This window comes from Dermacentor albipictus, chromosome 4 (assembly GCF_038994185.2).
Source record: "Dermacentor albipictus isolate Rhodes 1998 colony chromosome 4, USDA_Dalb.pri_finalv2, whole genome shotgun sequence".
NCBI classification, from domain to species: Eukaryota; Metazoa; Arthropoda; class Arachnida; order Ixodida; family Ixodidae; genus Dermacentor; species Dermacentor albipictus.
The window spans coordinates 9230703-9253316 of NC_091824.1; the positions used below are offsets into that span (position 1 = coordinate 9230703).

General features: G+C 47.4%; 1 long non-coding RNA gene across 1 annotated transcript; it reads right to left on the bottom strand.

Moving 5' to 3' along the window:
• Positions 1–6886: 6886 nt before the first annotated feature.
• Positions 6887–9831, bottom strand: LOC135910389 (uncharacterized). The gene is made up of 3 exons (XR_010567039.2): positions 9733–9831; positions 8624–8878; positions 6887–7044 (listed from the first exon to the last, which is right to left on the bottom strand). It is a non-coding gene; the product is annotated as an uncharacterized lncRNA (long non-coding RNA).
• Positions 9832–22614: the final 12783 nt, after the last annotated feature.

Genomic DNA, 22614 nt, shown 5'->3' on the forward strand with positions numbered 1-22614 from the left:
TTCCATTCCACGTTGTGGTACTTGTTAAGTCGTCAGTCCGTACATCCCCGGCAACTGCGCTTTCCGTGCTTGTATGTTGACATTTCTATGGACATTGCCAGATATTTATATCATTCTTCTGCCTGTCCGTGTGAAGGCTTGGTTAAGATGTCCTCTTTGCCACATTATGGTAAGAAAATTTTTCAATAAACATACCATAACAGAGATAAAATAGATGTTTTCTTCAAACTGTTGCTTTGATCTAGTGCCTCACTTGATCCCCTCCCAATGCTTGATAGGCTTCATCTCCTCTTTTGTTTCATGCTGGCGGCCAACCAGGCTCAAGTTACTTCAGCGTCCAGTGAAGATATGCGCCTGGGAGGGGCTGTATACATAGAGCAAGCAATGGTTTCTGCCTAACGAGACCCTTTATTCTGATTTGCAACTAGACAGAAGTTTTACATTTAAAATAGCATGAGGCTTGGCACCAACTTCTGATAGCCCTGGAATGCATAATAATGCGGCAGAAGTCGACCATGAGGCAGCACTATTACGAGAATCTGGACTTTTACGTACCTTAACACGCCCCTAAATCAATTTTCCATTTCGCTTTCTTCGAAGTGTGGCCGCAATAGCAGATCCAGCGAAATGCACAGATATTTCAGTAGCATGAATATAGCGGTCACACTTCATAATTACCTCCGTGCATTAGCTTGAGAAGGGGCTAATCACTTTGAGCATGCTAAAGTAAGCAAAAATTGAGGGCTACCTAGAGCATCGAAGCAGTGCCATGAAAGAACGAGCTACTCGAATATCGAGCCGAGACGTGCTCGCAGACACTTTTGAATGGCTATCTGAAAGCATAAATTCATATGTGGGGTGGCAAAGTAAAAAAAAAGTCAATTTTTGTGTGTTTCCATTGATATTAATGTTGGCACTCCAGCAAAAAAGACCCCTTCTTTCACACCAAAAATGTGTGCAGCAGCGTACAACATTTGTCATAAGTGAAAGAAAAGAATTTTGCTATTGGCGTCAAGTAACAGAGCAAAATGCATGCCAATTCTGTTGCTCTAAGCAAGAGCGTGCATGCAGTTTCGATATCAGCACAACACTGGCAGACTGGTCCCACCGTTACAGTGTTGACTCAACTTGCCATGCGAAACACTAATAGTTCTTGCTCCAACCTGGGCAGTGCCGGAAGCTTGTACGCTATTGTGAAGGGAGGCATCTGTTTTTTGTAGGTTACTCTTTATGAAGTGACACACGGTTATTTTTGTACAATGTCGAAACAAAGAAAAATGAAGACATTTGTTCCCCTCAACTTAAGGAATTTAAAATCCGAATTTCTGCAGTTAAGGTGACGGCGTCCATGTTTTGGGACCAAAAAGAGATCACCTTGGACTATATTTGGGTGGGTGCTACAGTGAGAGCAGTGAAATATTTATCACTGATAGCAAAATGAGGCAGATTAGATCGACAGGCTTTTAATAGCAGGTTTATCTTCTAGGTCATGCGTGCCCCGGCCAATTCTACTCCCTAAAAGCTGAAAAGCAGCTCGACAAGGACTTGCTAATCAGATGCAAGCGCAACAGACGCCACTAGACATGAGGTGTACAAATCGTACGCCTCATGTACAAACATGTGCAATGTACAAATATATGCATAAGCTTACTCACAGCTTGAAGAACATGCGTGCTAGATACAATGTCCCAATTGTTCATTTACACACCTGTCAAATTAGCCCAATTGTGTTCTGGTACCGTGAGACAAGGCTGTATGAAAAAGTACGCCAACCATTTTGTGCATTGTGCTGTAGATTGGTCTATAAGATACCTCTCAGCTTTGACAAGTTCTATGTGGACCAAACGGCCCAGTGCCTGAAGGACTATTTGAAGGAGCATTCGAAGATTTTAAATAAACCAGATGGTGCAGCGCACATTTCAAGGCATGCTCATGTGAGCCATGCTTTCGCGCATTTTGACCCTGGGCACGAGAAGCAACAAAACAGCACATGAGCTCACGAAGGTATATTTATCAGAAATATTGTGCACATGTTAGTAGCACTTCAATTGCCTTAATTCCCTATAGTTGCACTTGTTTAATGCAGATTTGTAGTATTACTAGACAAACGAGCACTGTCACAACATTTGCCTCTTGCGTTAATGAAATATTGTACCCTATGTTCCATCCTTTCAATCATTAAATCAGTTGGTAGTTCGCACTTTCATGTGACCTTCCTCTATAAATATATTTTTGCGCACAAAAACAATGTGCAGCAGACTCCACTAACTTGCCCCAGACAAAGTGCTAGTCTGACTCAAAAATATCCTTAGGAGATTTTCTTATTGCAATGAGAATTTGTCACTGCACGGCACTCTGTTCGAACAGTCTTCACTGATAAGATGAGAGAAAAGAAAGTTTATAGAGGAAAAAAATTGTCACATTATCACCCAGATATATTCCCTAATGCAATGCCCAAAAGATTTTTTGTTGTTGGAGAAGAAGACCAGGGTAAGGCTCAAGACCTATGAGCATTCTTTTGCACAGATGAAGGGATTAACTAAACAAGCCCTGTGAAGTCAAGGAAGATTCATAGAATGGAAACTTGACATTTGCTTGAGAGTGAAATGCATGGACCTGCAAACCCACACCGGTCATATCAGCGTGCATCTCACATCTATATCCTAATGCAGGTTTCTGCAATGAACCTACGTTGTGTTTAAGAACAAGTTGCGAGGAACATTTGCGCAAACCTGGTACCTCACTTAGCGCCATCAAAAGAAGCAATACTAAATAGCAGCTTAACAAACTAGCTGGAGTAAATTTTGGAAAATGTCTTGGTCTTCAAGACAGTCAAGCCTTACAACAAAATTGAGCCACAGTAGAACTATGAGTGGCTGAGCCACGTTCTGCAATATTTTTCTTCATAGTTTACATTGGGGTTGCTGAAGATGTGCCTTTTGAACTGCGGTGAGCAGGTGCTGAAGCAAGTCGCGATTTGCTAGCCGCCAAAATCTGAGATAAGCAAGGAAACAATGTGAACATGCAAGACAAGAAACAGTAGAGGTAAATGCAACATCGGAGTGGAATATAAAAATTGCAATAGCTAACTTACTAAGGCAATATCTGCAACAACATTCCTACGAAGGATGAAACAATATTTTTGTTCGCAATCGATGCACAATACTAAGCGGCAACTGCAGCAACAAGCTCTTAGAACGCCCTTAAACGTTGTTACCATAAGGGAAAAAAGTGTTGCCAAGCTGAGAGTCCACATACGCCCCATTCGCATCAGGAAATTCAACAAACAAGAGCAACAGCACTGAAAAAAGGTAGCAGGAGCTGTACAAATCCACACTACCAACCATAAACGCGTTGCAAGGCATAAAGAAATGGGCTGCTCCAGCGCTGCGCCCAAGTGCCGCTCGAGATCGCAAGCACGAACACCATCCGGTTCTTCCAGCGCAACTAGAACAACATTTTAGTGCAAAATACAGCAAGAAATTGTAAAATTGTGCTTTAGCCAAGCTGAAAAGCTGAAGCAGCTCCAGCAGCGCGCGCAAATCTATAAACCGGAACACGACATACTTTTTTAAACAACGTCATCCTAACTGTGACGCCACTTCCGTGCGTGGCAGCAGCGTTTTAGTATGCTATTTTGCTTCTACCCCACGCGTGTCATCAGTTACCGCCAAAGATATTCAACAAGAGCGGACACTCCCATAGAGCACAGTGGCCAAATTTACTGTAGCGCACCAAGGGGATGGGAATAACTCCTTCCGCTTTCGGTTTTCGACGCGCGCGTTTTGAACGCTAGCTTGCACGGGCTACGCTTCCGCGCTACTCGGGGCTTTTGCTTCTGCTGCTCAATCGCGCGCGGTCTGAGGCCGAACCGTTTAATCAAAGTGATTGCGAATGATCTTTACAAACCTCCATCGAATCTGTGCCACATGCAGTTTCAAAATTAGGTGCAAAAACCCCTTGTAAATGAGGAAAAGTTTATTTCTCTCTATATAAATGCTCGTTCCGGGATTTTTGTGCATTGATCCAACGTTGTGGCACCATGTAAGCAGCAGTAGTTGCCGTACGTAGCTCCACCAGACGGCATCACCTGTAAAAATTTTATTACAAGCATGTGTCATATTGCCATTTAGCCCTTACAGGAATACTGCGCGCAGAGTGTAAACGTTTGACGTAGTAGTTCTGCGGAAACCCGCAAGGTTGAGAGAAGTAATGAATACAGGGGAAAACCGGACATACACCCGTTCGTACCAATTGCTACAAAGGAAACGCATATGGGTTCCTCGAAAGAAAAGCCTTATAGTTGAAGAAAAAATGCGTCCTGGCCCGAGACCAGGACAAATTTTTCTTCAACTATGAGGCCTTTCTTTCGAGGAACCCGTATGGGTTTCCTTTGTAGCAATTGCTACGAATGGGTGAATGTCTGATTTTCCCTTTATTCATTCTTCAGAGTGTAAACGTGCGCAAGTGGTGAATAGGCGACATTAAAAATAAAAGCAATTCGGTTTCACGTGCATGGCATCGAAAATACCCGACTCATTCCAAGCCGTAACTATAAATTATGAAGAAAACATCCGACTTCCATACAAGGGCACACACAGAGGAGCGACTACGCGTTCCCAAAACAACTTGGCCGCAGCCAACGCGATAGTACGCTATATACACAGAGGTGGCAACAAGGCAGGCATATCTAAGCCAGACAATGCTAGACGCTCGCAGAAGGCCTACTGCTCGCATTCAAGAGAAATGCGTTCGTTCAAATCCTCCTTTAATTGTTATTTATTTAGCAAATACTGCCCGCCTGTATTACAAGCTTTAGGCAGGAGTGGGGTACAGAAATAACAGGAACACAAAAAACGTACATTGCCACGCAAGAAGCAAACAACGAGACTTGACCAGAGTACAAAACACAATAGAATCAAAACAAAACTCTCGACTCAAAACAAATTACAGGTGTGCCCTATTGTTCACTCAGGGCTTGTAAAAACAAATTCACCGTTTCGGAACTCACCACGTTTCCTGGCAGATCATTCCACTGAACAATGGTGCGGGCAAAAAATGAGCATTTAAAAACATTTCCTTTAGACAAAAATGCGCCGACTTTTTTAGAATGATACCAACTCGTAGGGCGGTGGGTAAGGGGCTCAATGGAAATGGCTTCCTCTTGTTTTATTTTATTATGATAATATAAATAAAATAATTTCAGTCGTTCGCGTTAACGTCGGATGTGCAACTGTTCAAGTCCTGCGGTGTGCAGCAGGGCTGATGGGCTGATGTTCCAGCTGTGACAGCTAAATAGAAACCTGACTGCCTTGGGTTGGGCATTTTCCAGTTTCACTTTGTTACTTTCGGTCCAGGGATCCCATACTGCCACGGCACATTCTAATAGCGGTCATACATAGGTTTCATAGGCTAAAAGCTTTGTTTCTTGAGTAGATTGTTCTAGTGTTCTTCTCAAGTAATGCAGTTGTCTTAGGGCTTTTTTTTTTCGATATATGAGATATGCGCATTCCATCGAAGGTTGGAGGTTATGTGAATTCCCAAGTATTTAAAGGTACCTACAACTAAGAGAGGTTTGTTGGCTATGCGATATGTAAAACTTAAGGGATTTTTTTTACGTGTGAGTCATTGCTACGGTTTTTCTCGAATTCCCAGTCATTTGCCACGTCGAGCACCAATTTTCTATTGTAGATAAAAGGAATCGCCTAAAAGAAGTTGATCGTCAGAACTAGAAATTTCTTGATAAATTTTACAATCATCTGCGAACCGTCGCAGTTTAACATGTATGTTTTCAGCAATGTCGTTAATGAACACTAGAAAGAAAAGGGGACAGAGCCCTGTGGTATACTGGGCCGCATCAGAAAGGACACCATCAACAACTACACTTTGACGTCCGTGCGAAAGATAGGCTACAATCCACAAGAGAAGGCCATCATTTTTTAGTATGGGTTTTAATTTTAACAATTATTTGGGATGTGTACGTGGTCGAACGCCTTCTCGAAATCAAGAAAAATGATAATGACTTGACTGCCTATCTAATGCTGCTGCCACGTCATGGACAGTTGCAATCAGTTGCATAATAGTGGAAAGACCGCGAAGGAAACTACGCTGTCCGTTATCAATAACGTAATTCTCCTCGAGAAAATTGGTTATGTGTTTACAGGTTATGTGTTCTAGCAATTTTACGGAAGTACACAGAAGAAAAATTGGCCTGTAGGAAGAAGGTGCTCACGGGTTTCGTTCTTTAGGAATCGCAGTGATTTTTGCGAATTTCCAATCAGACGGCAACTCTGAGCGTTCTAGCGATTTCTTATAAACTAAGGCTAAGTACTTCGCACACCACCCAGCATACCGGACTAGAAAGGTGTTGGGTATTTCACCGATACCTGGCGACTTCTTGGTGTCTAAGTTGAGCAGAAGAGCTAACACGCGTTTCTCAGTTATACAAATGTCAGTGATTGAACGTAAATCAACCATGGAATAGGACTGTGGTGTGAAACCGTCGTCATGTGTGAATACCGAACTGAAGTACGGGTTGAGCGCTTGTGCAATTTCTAACTTGCCATGCGTAGTCGCACTGTCTGCAGAGAGGCCGAGAACCGATTTCTTGCGCGGCGCGAGATATTGCCAAAACTTACTTGGAGATAAGACAAGAACGTTTTTCATACGCGCGGCGTGGAAATACTGTTTAGCCTTAGTGATAGAGTGCCGTAACGACTGGCGTAGTGCGGAAATCTTATCGACTGTGGTCTGTGAAAGACGTTTTGTATGCTGACGTCTTGCTTTTTCAGTTTACGCCCCAGAAGCACCATGTCCTTTGTCATCCAAGGACTGCTGCTGCGCACTATTTTCCGTTTTCTTGGCACAAAATAATTTATGCATCGGTGAAGAAGAAGAAGAAGAAACTTTATTAAAGAATAGAACGGCAGTTCTTGATGTGGTGGCCTCAGGTGACGGCTCGAAGTTCTTGGACTCGAGTGGCATCCTCGGCTTGAACTAAGCTTTTGAAGGCCCACATGTGCCCAACAGAAGAATTCTGTGATTCTTACAAACAAGAAAAAGAAACAAACTGTATAAATCATTTAAAATATCGACGTCACTTGCACGTGAAAACAAGGGTATAACTATCTCTTTCTTTTAAAGCTTTGGTTTAGTGTGCGGTTCCAAGGTTAGATTTGCCATATTGTGGTTTGATATACATGGGGCCTACGGCGTAGCAGGTTGGCGGTAACAAAGAAGAGGTCCAGAAATGACTGTGAGCAGTTTTGTACACGGGTGGGCTCAGCGACTGGCTGAGTTAGGTTATGCAAGAGCACCGCGTCGAGGAATGATTGACAGGCACTAGTTAAAGCCTCTAGAGTATCAGTTAACCAATTTATTGACGGAAAGTTGAAATCCCCTTTCAACAACCAGTTAGCAGAAAGGATGTCATTTTGGCATAAGAATTCATTAAACTTTTCTACGAATGTATTATTGGAGTTCGGGGACGATAAAATCCCCCAATGATTAAATGGTATTCCTAGTGGAATACTTTGACTACTACACTTTCTAGCCCGTCAATATTTGGTAACCTTGACGCTCGCAAAGATTCTTTGTCCATTATTGCGACGCCACCATCGCGACCATTTCTGTTACTCCGGAAAATATAACTACATGGTCGGACTTCACTGTCATAAATATCTGGATGTAGTCACGTTTCCGTCACTACTACAACGTGAGGGTGATGTGCTAAGATATTGCTTTCTAAGTATGCTAATTTGTTCGCTATACATCGGGCAATGACATTGATGCGCCGGAACGTCTTTTTAGGGCAATCATTTATTCATTGTGTTCGTTTTACACTGCGGCTTTCTTGAACAATTGGAACCGTTTTCATCAAAGTGCTGTCCCATTGAAACATGTCATCATCTATTTTAATCTTATCCTATACAAGTTTCCCTTTCCTGCCTTCTTTTCTGTCCTCAGCTGCACTCGCTCAGAGGTTTATTCTAATTGTCCTTGTAGCAGCGGAATAATCCTCAGACAGAGATTTCCCTTGCCTTAAATTTCTGACAATTTTTAAGTATATTCACTTTTTCGCAGTGATTGAACAGTTTAAGAATTACTGGCCGAGATTTCTTTGCTTGTTTGCGCCCTAGCCTATAGATTCTCTCTATCGAAAAGACCTGTACGCCCAACTTGTCCTGAAATAAGTTCCCCAGTGTCTCAGAAGGTGATGCTGAAGTTTCATACACGTTTTCGCTAATACCAAATAAGATAAGATTATTGCGGCGGCTTCTATCCTCAAGGACGACCAGTTTTCTTTCTAGACTTTGGACAATCCTTTCCAAACCGGCAATCTTAGAGCCTAGTTCTTTTACAGTTGACATAGGTTCTTTTACCTGTTCTAACTCAATTTCTATTGCACCCAAGCGCTTTTGCATGGTTTTCTGTCCTTCGAATAGCTGGCGAAGCAGTTCTTCAGTAGTACCGGGCTCAGCGTTACACTCAACATCCCCCAGAGCACAAGAAGAGCGACAAAAACGTTCCGTAAGTGCGAAAATATTGTACACACATTGTGAGGGCACGCCAGCTGGACGACACAACGATCACTCATTCGAATTTAACCATATTTGTTACTAACCTGCGGGAAAAGCAGGAATAGACCCATTGTGATGTTCTTGGACTGCCAGCCGGTGTGTCCACAAAAGGAATCCCACGCCTGCCTATTCCTTATGTAGAGTGAAGACGACAATGATGAAGCGTGTGGTGTCCAGCAGTTGGTGTCGACTTGATGCGGCAGTTCTTGTACGGAGACTCCGTTCGAGTGCGCCGAACCAACTCGTCACACAGCTTCAGTCGTTACACTGGCCGTCTCTGTCGTTCCAAGTAGCAATACCTGCGTGAAAAGCAGGAATGGATTCATCGTCATGTTGTTGGACTGCCAGCTGGTGTGCCCACTCAGTTGTTCAGAAGACAGAATTTTCTAGTTCTTGGTTTTTAAGCTGCTGCGCGTTATCTCTTGCACATTCTGCCAGCGCAAGCAACACACTCCTGTGTTATCACCCTTGGCGATCGCTCATCGCGTCTTAGACCAGCGTGAGTACCGAAAGAAGGTATACGTTGCGGGGACATAGAAAGCGTCACACACTTGTCTCACTAATGTTCAATACATGCCAAACTAATTGTCACCACAGCTGGCTTGCTTCTTTTTCTAACTGCGTCACAACTTCAGGCGCGACAAGCATGCCTCAAAAGTGTCCTAAAATGTTACGAAGTTAATTACAATAATTTTAGCGGTCAGAAAATGCGTGATGAACTTGTCCTAGAAAGATTTATTACGAGCGAAACTGCAGCACACAGCCGAGCTGTTTTTTACTAACTGCGTCACGACGTCGGGCGCGGCCACTGTGCTTGAGAAGTACCCCCAAAAATAAAACAAAGATAGGTTATAATAATTTTACGGGTCAGGGAAAGCGTCAAAACTTGTCCCGGTCAGAATCAGTACACGCGAAACGGCGCCACAAAGCCGGGTGTGGCACGCGTTCCCAATATCCAACGAAATAAGTTATAATAATGTTGGTGCTCATAAAAAGCATCGCGAACATCTCCCAGTTCGAGTCATTAACGCAAATTAACTACGGCAGTACTGCCGAGCTCTTTTTTGCTAACTGTGTCACAACTCTCGGTTCCGTGCTGTAAAGGCCGAAATTGCTTGAAATGCGTCGCAGACTTCCAAAGAAAATTTGTCACCTTGCCGTAGTCCAATAGTTTTGTGTCGAAGTGGCGAAGCGTAAGAAAGTGCGGTGAGCCCAACAAACATGCTACTTCCAAAAGAAAAGGGTCACGGAACAGGCGAACTTCACATGCGCAGCTGGCCTGGCTGGCTTCGGTGGTCTGTCTGGCGCATGACGCATCCATCGGTTCCGCTTCCGCCTGGTGTGCCATTAGCTTGTTGCTAAGTAACGCAAGAAAAATAAGTACAAAAGTATAAGTTCATTTATATGCAACACTTTTTAGTTTTAGCAGGAAAGGATAAAAAAATATGAAACGTTGTCTCTACGGTCACTTCAGATTTTTTTTTTCGACGCCTGCGTCAACTAACGGGTGCGATTAGCGCTAGCCGGGACGTCTTTTCTGCTGCCAGTTTTCGCCGAGTGTCCACTCTTGTTGAATTTCCTTGTCTATCGTTGGAGTGTAGAACGTTGAATTTTCGTCGAGTGAAGCGTTGCCAAGGCGACGTAGCTGGCTTCGGCCATCGTAGTTACCGGAGCTGACAAGGCTAGAGAATAACCTGACCCTGATAGTTCGGCCGATGGTCTGACGCATTGGCGCAGCCAACGCAACCGGGCGCTGCCGACGCGATCAGACGCATGCGACTTCGAGCGACGCTCGCCCATACGCCGACAACATCGGACTATAAACGCGCTTTATCAGCTGCTTCAACGGCACTTAGTCGCTCAGTCCCGTCATGGATGAACCACGCGCCAGTGTGACCGAGTGAGTGCTTCGCCGCGGGCGCCAGACTGTCTCAGCCCCTTGCCAATATAGCTCACCGGGAAGAAGCACTGAAAAACTGTGCCGTGTCTAGCCATGCTGAACAGAGTTTTTGCTCGTATGACTAGGTTCAAGTCACGTTGAACCTCAGCCACCTGTCTCTTGCATTCTCTTCCTAGTATTTCATGCCGAAGTTGGCCCATTTTGCAGAAGTGTGAATTCATTTTTAAGTGCGGTCCTATTTCACTGTATAGGGAAGATAATATTTGCTTTGGGCGCCAGACAGATGTCCTTCCGGTGCCCGATGTCGCCGCACAGTTTGGAGTGCTGTAAGAACTTTCTGTATGGCCTACAATAATTCTGAAAAAAATGGACGGTTCTTCGAAATAGGTCAAGGCTAAGTTTCACCTTAAGAGTATCCTTCCATGAATGGATGGATGGATGGATTAAAAAAAATTAAATTATGGGGTTTTACGTGCCAAAACCACTTTCTGATTAGGAGGCACGCAGTAGTGGAGGACTCCGGAAATTTCGACCACCTGGGGTTCTTTAACGTGCACCTAAATCTAAGTACACGGGTCTTTTCGCATTTCGCCCCCATCGAAATGCGGCCGCCGTGGCCGGGATTCGATCCCGCGACCTCGTGCTCAACAGCCTAACACCATAGCCACTGAGCAACCACGGCGGGGATGGGATGGGATGGGATGGGATGGATGGGATGGATGGGATGGGATGGGATGGGATGGATGGATGGATGGATGGATGGATGGACGGACGGACGGACGGACGGACGGACGGACGGACGGACGGACGGACGGACGGACTGATTAATGGATGGACGGACGGACGGGTGCTATGAGCGTCTTCTTTGTAAGGGGGCCATGGGTTGCTGGCACGAAGATCTCATTATTTTGCCAACTGTCCTACTTATAGTTAAAACAAACAAGCACAGAGAATTGCCATCATCCTACTTTCTGAACCACGATTGGGAACGTTGTTTTGTACGCCTCCGTTGTTTGTGGCCGCCCTACTTGCTGCCATAAACTTATAACCGCCTCTTACTAATCTCAATTGCGGAACTGTTCACTTTCCCTCTGCTGTCTCGGAACCCACGGCTTCCAAAGTCAACAGGAGCCTAAACCGACAGCTCCGTAGATATATTCGCATTCTAATAAAACATGTTCCATCATTTACCTAGCTTTACTGTACCAAGCACAAGCTACTTCTTTCTTCGTGTACCTCGCTTTGTAACTACACTACACTACACGACCAAAGGCATGCTCACCTCGCATCAAAAAGAGCTTCCGTTTGAGTTTTCATAAATTGTTTTTTTCCTGATTTCATGTTTACCTCTTACGTAGTTACAGCATGCCTCGCACGGACGTCTGCGTAAGCAGGTGCTTCGTGCGCTGCGATGCCGTGGACCCGAGCACTGAGACTTGGAACCTCCTGCGCATAAACGTATGTGGCTTAGCCATGTTCGGAGGAAAGGAGGTGCTCGGGGTCCCCGATAACCAGAGGGAGGTTGATACCTCCTGAGGTTGTTGCACCCGAATGGGGGACGCTGGGGTAGCCATCGGGGTTGTTGACTTGGCCTTGATTCCTGTGGTCTTCTCTGGAAGAGGCCCGTACTCCGGTAGCAGTCCTTGCAGCCTACGGCTAGCTGAGCGATAATGTTTGCCAGTCGGTGCAAAGTGGTCCCACGAAAACGATAAACAAGTACACATGTCAATGCCCCCTCCTCTCAAAAAGCATCGTCCCGATGATAGAAGAACAACAGGAGAGCGACAATTAAAGAGACCCGTCATAAACAAAAGTAACAAATCAACATAAAAGCAAAGTTTAAAGCAACACAGTTCAAAAAGGAAAGTCCGACGCTCAGCTATGCAAAGTCCCCAAGTTCGTTAGAGCTGGTATAACGGCTTAAGTCGCACATCATAGACTACTTCAGGTCGCGAGCGGCGCGGATGTGATAGCGAAATGCCGTCTGGCTCGACCTCATAGTTGAATGTGCCAATGCGTCGGATGATCTTGTAGGGTCCGATATTGTGGCGTGAAAGCTCACTAAGTCTTCGTCGGCTTATCCGGCTCAAAACCCAAACACGGCAGTCAGGCTTGTATTCCACGTATCGTCGTCGAAGATTGCAGTGCCGGCTATTGTAGTGCTTACGTTTGATGCGCAGGCGGGTGAGATGTCGGGCTTCGGTGTGCTGGACATGAGCCGTGACGTCGAGATTCTCTTCGTCGATGATGTGCAGCCGCATGGCGCTTAGAGTCGTCGTCATATTCCTTCCGTGAACCAGCTTGAATGGCGTGATGTGAGTTGTTTCTTGCACTGACGTGTTATAAGCGAAGGTTACGTACGGCATGAGCACACCCCACGTCTTGTGCGCGACGCCGACGTACATTGTTAGCATCGGCGAGTTAGCATGTCGGCAAATACCAAGGAGGTATTTGGTGCAGACTGGTGAGAAGTTCTTTATGAGTAGGTTGCTTTGAAGCGAAAAGGAAGACAATCCTCACCCAAATGCCCTAGGGAAAGCGTCGGTGTCCCTTTCCAAATACTCGACAAGGATTTTAGCTCTGGGTCTGTCTGTTGCTGTTCAGCGAAGTCTTCCGCGCTTATTATTCCAAGCAAGGCGTTGTCATCCTCGTCGTCTTGCGGCGGCGGGTCACTGGGGTCGCGTAATAGGCACGTGGCATTAGAGATTGCAGTGATATAATGTTCTTTCTATCTGAGGCTCCACTGCGCCATGTGTCCTGAAGGGTCCTTTAAATTCGCTAGCCAACACAATGCGTGAAGGTCGCTGACGATTTTGAACAGCCTGCCATATAGGTAAGGGCGGAAGTTTGCTGCTTCCCGAATAATATAATTGCTTCCCGCTATTGACAGCGAACGGCTAGGGCAAGAAATAACCAGTTCTAGCCTGTCTTTCCTCTGGACAAAGACGGCTTCGAGTCCTAGGCTGCTGGCGTCAGTGTGAATTTCGGTATCGGCGGCCTCGTCGAAGCCGACTGCATGCGTCGTTTGAGCTCTTGAAATGAATTGGCGTGCGGTGTTTCCCACTTGCTCTCGACATGACACTTAGTTGGATATGTCAGCGGCTCAGCGATGCGTGAAAAATCTTTCACAAAGCGCCTGTGGTAGGCACACCTGCCAAGCACTCTACGCACTGCCTTGGCTGCTTGAACTTCGCCATGACAGCTGTTTTCTGCGGATCGGGCGGACTCCAGATTTGGTGATGGCACGGTGCAGTAACATAAGCTCATCGCAAGCGAAGCGGCAGTTTTCTGGCTTCGGAGTAAGCTGGACTTGATGGCCTACAGCACTGTTGCAAGCCGCCTAAGATGATCGTAGAAATTTCTGGCCAATACGACGACGTTATCCAAGTAAACAACACAGGTCTGCCACTTCCATCGTGCTAACACTGTGAACATGACACACTGAAACGTCGCAGGCACCGAGCAGAGTCCGAATGACATGACCTTGAAATGATAGAGGTCGTCTGGCCTGATGAAGGCCGTCTTTTCGCGATCTCTCTCGTCGACTTCTATTCGCCAGTAGCCAGACTTGAGATGCATCGTCGATAAGTATATAGCATTACAGGACTGATCCAAAGCGTCGTCTATCTGTAGGAGGGGGTATATGTCCTTCTTCGTGATCTTGATCAGTCAACGTTAATCAACGCAGGAACGTAGGGTTCCTTCCTCTTTCTTTACCAAGACTCCAAAAGATGCCTACGGAATTGTTGACACTTGGATGACGTCGTCACGTAGTATTTCGTCGACTTGTTGCCTTATAGCTTAACTTTCTCGCGTAAAAACTCGGTAATATTTCTGGCGGAGTGGTCGAGCGCACTCTTCGATTATTGTGCTATATTTGGCAACTGGTGTTTGTCGAATCCTCCATGACGTCGAAAAGCAATCTTTGTATCGTCGGAGAAGGCTTCTGACCTGCTGCTGCTTACTAAGGGAGAGACTTGGATTTATGGCGAAGTCCGGTTTGGGAATTGCGCCAGAATGTGAGAGGACAAACGCATTGCTGGTTTCCACAATTTCCTCGACGTATGCAATCGTTGTGTCCTTGTCGATGTGCTTGAACTCCTGGCTCAAATTTGTCAGCATCATTTTCCCTTTCCCTCCTTGCAGTCAGGCGATCCCTCCTGTGACACAAATTTAACAGTCGAATCACAGACGTTGGTCGCCCTCGATGACGCCTTCTACGTCTGCGGGTGTTTCGCTAGCGAAAGAAATGACAACGCTGGAGTCGGGCGGGATGCTAATTTGGTCCTCGAGTACACCCAATGCACACTGATGGCCCCTCCGTCGCTACCGCTTTGTGCGTCGACAGCGTTATCGACTTGATGCGTATCGACAGCTTATCGACAGCGTATCGAGAGCGTATCGACAGCGTTATCGACTTTACCGTGCTGGTACAGAAAGTTCATGCCGAGAATTCTGTCTCACGAGCACTGCTGGACGACAACGAACGGGAAGGTTGGTCCGGTGATGAAATGTAAATATTGCCGTGCAGATTCTCGTCAGAGTTATTAGGTGTCTTCCATCTGTCCGAATTTGAGGGTCGTCTTAAGTAGTGTTGACTTTTTTCAAATTGGCAGTGAATGATCCACTCATGACAGAATAGAGAGTTCCAGCGTCTGCAAGCGCAGTTACTTCGTGGCTGTCGAAAACACGTCGATAGAGGTGGTTCTTTGCATTCTATTGCGGTTATGTCTTCGCGTCGGATCACGACTGCATCGCATTGACCTGTGGCTGGTACGTGGCGTCGTCAGGTGGTCTTTTCTTGGTGAATTCTTGACTTCCAGGCATTGTCGGGATGGCGGCGTGTCGTTTTTACGTCGCAGAGCTAGATCTTGAAGTGTTGTCGTCCTCGGCGGAGCATCTTCGCCATTTCGACGTACAGCAATCTGCACCTCCTTCGGTTGCTCCTTTTAGTTTTCCGGATATGGAGTTGCCAACCGGCCCCGGGCTTGGCCAGTGTGTGGTCGACGCTGCAGTTATAGGTTGCAGCCTGGTGACGGCAAACGAACGGGCATTGAGAGCTCCACTGAGTGGCAGCGAGGTAGTCGGGGATGTAACTAACCCGCTCCCTAAGTTGTGGACGCGGCGCATTGAAGGTGAACCCTCGCAGTCCCATGTCACGTTATAGGCATCAGTTTTACACGTGGCCGGTTGCCCCACAACTGTGTCCGAATGGGCGCACGTCGGGGGCGTGCCAAATGTCTGTCTTTCTCGGGGCGCTTCGCAAGCCGACAGGTGAGTGGAGTTGTGGCAGCAGCGATGGCGGCTTCTTGCGACGGAATCGCGGCGACATGAGGCTCTGGCGCGGGTGCGGAGGGGGATCTAGCAGCGGACTGCGCTGGCGTATGTCATCGCTTCCGGCTGGGGCTGTGGCGATGGCAGTTACACTTCAGTAACCCCGAGTGATTGCTGATCCTCTCATTTGACATTGTTGGCGATTGAGGCAACTTGACTCTGCAACTTTGGAAAGAGCTTTTGCAGTTCCTCGTGAACGACCACTCTGATGGTCTCTCACATGTCATCGCTTCCGAGTGCTGAAATTTCAGCGTAGTTTTGCCGATTTTATTGCCTTGTCCACATGTCAAGCGTCTCTTTAATGGTTGTGGCTTCAGAAACGAATTCAGCAACCTTGAGCAGCCTTGGGCGGGTTGTGTATCAATCCGGCGATGAGCTCTTGCTTGACATCTCTCATGACGAAGTCAACTTTTCTTCCTTCGAGCATGTCAGGGTGGGCTTGTCTGAATAGGCGAGTCATCTCCGTAAAATCACGGTGTTCTCCCTGGTTAATTGTGACCTAGCTTCTAGCATAGCTTCGGCCCTTTCCTTGCTTCACGACGCTCGTAAAAGTCCGCAAGACGCCCCTGCGGAACAGGTGCCATGTTGTCAGATTCGACTCCCGGTTCTAAGACCACGTTCTGGCGGCGTTTTCTAAAGCGAAGTCTACAAGCCACAGTTTGTCGTTAGCGTCCTAGTTGTTGAAAGTGGCGATTCATTCATAGGTCTCCAGTCGTCTTTCTGGGTCTTCTTCAAATCATCCAAAAAAGGTTGGTGGATCCACAGATAGAGCAGGATAGGGCACACTAGGGTAGCCAGTGGGTTTGTTAACTTGGCCTTGATTCCGGTCGTCTTCTCTAGGAGAGACCCGTACTCTGGTAATAGTCCTTGTAGCCTACGGCTAGCTCGCTGGTCTTTGGAGACGTTTTTGTTGGCCTCGTGTGTCGGACTTGGATCGCGATTCGATACATGAACTCACCAGAACCTCCACCAGATGTCACGTAGTATGACGGTGAAGAAAACAGCAACACTGTGAATTACGAAACTAGCATTTTATTGGGCGAACCTATGCCCTCGAAAACAGGCTGCACTAAAAGAACAATGGAAACGGCGAAGACACTCGGCCACTATTGAAAATCTGATCTGCCGGTCAAGGGCGTCAGTTTTTCTACTGGAGTCATCGAATGTTGCAGAGTAATCAGTAATGCCCGCATGTTCTCGAAAAAGTAACACCTAATTCGCGTAGCACCTGCAATCAGGTTAAACACGCTTCGGCGACAGCAGACGGCACATAGGACGATCGATAAAATTCGAGAAACTTCCGGCACATGCGGGCGCGTCCCGCGCTGAGTGATAACGATTGTTAGACGGTGGAAGTGGACAGCTGAAAACGATATACAAGCACACGTGTCCATATCTTCACGTCCCAATGAGACATGTTCCATTGTTTTCCTAGCTTTACCGCAGCCAGCACATGCTTCTTCTGCCTTGGTATACCTGGCTTTATAACTACGCGTTATAGGGCATCCGGATCTCACTTCAGGAAGTGAAGAACTTCCCTTTCAGTTATCATGTACTCTTTCTTTACTGATTTTGTTTCTTCCGTTTGGGTACTTACTCATGGCAGCTTTCTTTTCCAATGCTGCCAGCCGGGATTTTGTCTCAGCCTCTATGACATGGTATTTAACGCTTTTTGTTGCCATGTTCAATGTAGAAGTGGTTACCTGCTAGGAAGCTCCCTAGTTTTTCTCCTCCTCTGTGAGAAAATATTGTTCCTATACACATACTTAAACACTCTAGCAAGCGATTTACCCGCTTTCATATTGATCAGTCATTCTTCGAAATCAATCGTACTCTTAGCCTGCCTCATTCCAAATTTCTTCAGCCCATGACCATCCAATGAGAGGCGCCCCACTGACATGGTTGTCATCGAGTCCTGTGTGTACCCCTAACTTCCAACAAACAACGGCCTTTCCATATGTAAGCCCTGGAACCATTACGCATTTCGGCATACCCAGAATCACCTCATGCTTGTATTCCCATAGCTGCCTGTTCTTAACTACGGCCGCATTTCTCTTCACCTTTGCTTTTACTTGTGTTTCTTGTGTTTCTTGTGCTTCTCTTATCTGTACCCAAAGGTATTTGTATTCTTGCACCCGAGGAACTTCCTGGACCTGTATTGACGCTGTCTGTTAACTGCTTTCGCTGAATATCATAAAACCTGTTTTTAACGCTAAGCTTCGGTCCTAAATTATCACCTGCTTATCCACATATAATAAATACCCAGACATTGCACATCGCTTAGCTTGTTCGAAAGCAGCGCAGTGTATTCCGTATAAAACAAAACTCAAAGATCCTGCTCCGCTATTGTGCCACCTGTTTCTATAAGATTAAACCGGATATTGACCCTAACACCATTTTCCTCTTTACCATATGCAGTCGGCCTCTCACTTGTGTAGAGCTCGGAAACAGTGGCCTCTGGGGCGCTCCGAGGCAGCCAGTGGCCTCTAACGTTAGCTGCCGGGCCTGCAGTCAAACGGAAACTCCTGGGAACGTTTCAGGCCAGCAACTGCCCTTAGAGGTTGCTGTACGGCTCCTGAGCCCTCCGGAGGCCACCGTTCCCGCGCTCTAAACAAGGGCGACGCCGACTGTACATGACGAACAGCAGTCCCTTGATGATATTACCTTTATTCTCGCTCATCATCCATTCCGATTCTGCGCAAACGGTATTTTCTAAGTAAACATCCCTCAAAAGCTTTATGCAGTCATTTCCTAAGCCTTCTCCTTCTGCCGGGCCGGGGTGATATCAACGATTTTGAACACACGTGCCTGCCTGAAGACACGTCACATCATCGTTGCGGCGAGGGGGCGCTGCCTTCAACGGATCAGCACTATAAAAGAACTAAGGAAGGAGGCGACCGACATATTGGCAGCGGCAGTGCCACCGAAAGACACCGTATTAAAGAATCTGCCCTATATCATTGCAGGTTAGCGCTTATTTCTTTCCCCTCCTGGTGCTGCTGCTGCTGCCAAGGTGTGCCTCGGTTATGAAGTGCCTAGGATGTGATGAGAAGATTTGTGAAGAAGAAGCTGTCGTTAACTGTAGCGAGTGTGATGGCAAATATCACACAGGAAAACGTGCGGGCATTTCAGACGCCACACTGAAAGCAAAGGGTGAAGTCTATCGCAAAGTGTGGCGCTGCACAACCTGCCGACGTACAAACACTCATGTAGAAGCAACCGAATAACCAAGCACAGAATCTGACTCGCGAAATGTATGCTTGTGGATGCAGGAAATCAGTGCCAAACTTGACAAGTTGCTGCCCTTGATGGCCGCTGTTCACAACATTGAGGGTGCGTTGTAGTTCATGAGTGAAAAATATGACACCATCTTAGCATGTACAGAACCACAACAAAAACACATAAAAGATGTCAAACAGAGGCTAGAGAAAGTGCAAAACCAAGATGCTGAGATAACCAAGCTAAAAGCCGATGTTGATGTTCTTGAATAGCGAAGCCGAAAGTTTAACTTTGAGTTTCACGAAATTCCAGTAACGCAGGACGATATTCTGCTGACCAAAATAAATAAGCTGGCTGCGCAGACTGAGCTGCCACAGTTATTGGAACAGAATGTAGTCACTATTCATCGCCTACCAGCTAAGGCAAAGCGACGGTTGTAATTTGCCGGTTTACGAAACAAGCTAATCAAGACAAGTGGTGGCAGAGCAGAAAGGAACTGCGGATAAACTACGATAAGGTCTACGTGCTGGAAAATATAAAAAAATAGGCCCGCGACTTACTTTTCCACACAAAGAGCTGGGATAAACTGAACAACTTTGAGCACGCTTGGCACTCAAATGGTCAAATCCTACTCAGAAAGGATGTCGCGGAAACGGAAATTGTCATCTCAAGTCCTCTTGATCTTGAGGAACTCGGTTAAAGTTGTACACTATGGCAATTTCCGATACTGACACCTACCTACTCCAACAATCCTTCGAGAACTACATCGGAAAACAATTCCGCAAGTCTTTTATATGCTTTCACCTTATTGTGAGATCAATTAACAGAAAGGAATCGGACTTAAGCTTGTTTTTTGACAAAATAGGACAACCTTTTGACGTTAATATTGACACGTATACTTATCTTTATCGGGCGCGGGACACGCCTGCATGTATCCGAACCTTCTGGAAAGTTATCGATGCTTCTATCCGCTGTCTGTTGTCGCCGAACCTTGTGTTATCTGATTTCATCGCTTGACGCGAATGGTGTAGAACATTGTAGAAGGCATGCGGGTCCCAACGATTAGTCTGGAACATTCGATGACTGCTCTATAAAAGCCGACGCGCTTGACCCGCGGAACAGATTTTCGACGATCGCCGAGCGTGTTCGCCGCTATCGTTGTGCTATAAGTTTAGCCTGTTTTGTGGGCACAGGTTCGCCCAATAAAGGTTAGTTTTGTCGTTCACAGTACTGCTAGTGTGTTATTCAACGTCACGACCACGTGACATCTGGTGGAGGTGCTTTACGTTCATGTACCGGACGCCCCCGACAAGCCGTAATTCAAGCCCGGACCGCAAAGACAACACCAGCGCCGTCCCGGAACATCGAGCAAGCCGCCGTCTTCAACAGCTACCCCGGAGCACGGACTTTTACCTGAGACCAAGAAGATTGTGTGCAAGGCAACTCCAATGGCAGCCCCCATGTCCCCCATCGTGCTGCAGCAGCCCAGGGAACCACCGACGTTCCGCGGTTCCACATTTGAGGACCCGGAAAGCTGGCTGGAAGCGTATGAGAGGGTCGCTAAGTTTAACAGCTGGGCAAACGAGGACAAGCTGCGACATGTTTATTTTGCATTGGAGAATGCCGCCAGGACGTGGTTCCAGAATCGCGAAGCCACCTTGACGACGTGGGACCTGCTCCGAAGCGGCTTTTTGCAAACATTTACAAGCGTCGTGCAAAAAGAGCGAGCCCAAGCTCTACTGGAGACCAGAGCGCAGCTGCCGAATCAGACGATCGCTATTTTCACTGAGAAAATGAACCGTCTGTTCCGCCACGCCGACCCGGAAATGTCCGAGGAGAAGAAAGTCTGCCTGCTGATGCGTGGTGTAAAGGAGGAACTTTTCGGCGCAATGATACGAAGCCCACCGACGACCGTAGAAGAGTTCCTTCGCGAGGCCACCAGCATTGAGAAGACACTCGAAATGCGGAACCGGCAATTCAACCGCCGAACGAGCACGACAAACTAGGCCGGAGTTCACTCACTGGCCACCGCCGACCTGCGCGAGACCATCAGGGCAGTCGTACGAGAGGAGCTTCAGAAGATCTTCCCGTCGTCGCTGCCTCAAGTGGCCTCGATCGCTGACATTGTCAAAGATGAGGTTAAGCGGTCGCTTGGAGTTCTGGAGGTGCAACCTCAATTACCGCAACCCCAACCCGAAGCGATGACCTACACCGCCGTCGTACGCCTTCAAGGTCCTCCTCCGCGACCGCGCCAGGGCCCTGTAACGCCGCAATTCCGTCGACCACCACCGCCGCCGCCGACAGCACGCCCACCCGCCGCCCAGCGGAGCTACCCGAGGAAGACCGACGTTTGGAGCGCTCCTGACCACCGCCCGCTCTGCTACCACTGCGGGGAAGCGGGTCACGTCTACCGACGATGTCCATACCGGGAAATGGGACTGCGAGGTTTCACCGTCAACGCTCCGCACCCGCAGCAAGGTGAACGCCCTCGCGATATCGCTGACTACCTCGCGGCTACTCAGTGGAGCTCTCGACGACCGTCGCGTTCACCATCACCAGGCCGCTACCTGTCGCCGCAGCGACAGGTACTGGCCCAGCTCGAGGCCGGTCAGCGAGCTGGGCTCGACACTGGCCCAGCTCGAGGCCGGTCAGCGAGCCCATATCCGGAAAACTAAAAGCAGCAACCGATGGAGGTGCGGTTGCTGTCCATCGAACTGTCGAAGATCCTCCGCCGCCGACGAAGACGCCGAAGAAACTACCTCGACGACATAACGACACGCCGCCGTCCCGACGAAGTCTGGAAGGAAAGAATGTGACGACGAAAGACGACCTGACGACGTCACATACCAGCCACAGGTCAACGCGACGCGGTCGTGATCCGACGCCAAGACCGAACTGTAATGCAAGACAAAGAGCCACCGACCTCGACGTGCTTCTCGACGGCCAGCAGTCACCACCTTAGTCGACACAGGGGCTGATTACTCCGTCATGAGTGGACATATCGCCGCCCAGTTGAAGAAAGTTAAGACTACGTGGGAAGGCCCTCAAGTTCGTATCGCCGGAGGACACCTCATAACGCCGACTGGAATGTGCACGGCAAGAATTACCATTCACGACCGGACTTACCCTGTCACCTTCGTTATCCTCCAACAGTGTTCACGAGACGTCATTCTCGGCATGGACTTCCTCAACCAACACGGCGCAGTCATCGACCTGAAGTCGAAGTCAATAACTCTGTCGGAAGACCATGCGATACCGTCGGAGAACCCTCGTAGTCACAACGCCTTGAGTGTGCTCGAAGATCAAGTGAGCATCCCGCCTCGCTCCAGCATTGTAATTTCGGTCGGCACCGAAACACCCGATGACGTAGAAGGTGTCATCGAAGACGATCAACGTCTACTGCTAGACCGTGAAATTTGCGTCGCGAGAGGGATCGCTCGACTGCACGGGGGAAACACGAAAGTGTTGCTGACAAACTTCAGCTTGGAGTTCAAGCACATCAACAAGGGCACGACGATCGCATACATCGATGAAATTCTGGACAACAGCAATGCGTTTGTCCTCTCGGATTCCGCCGCATCT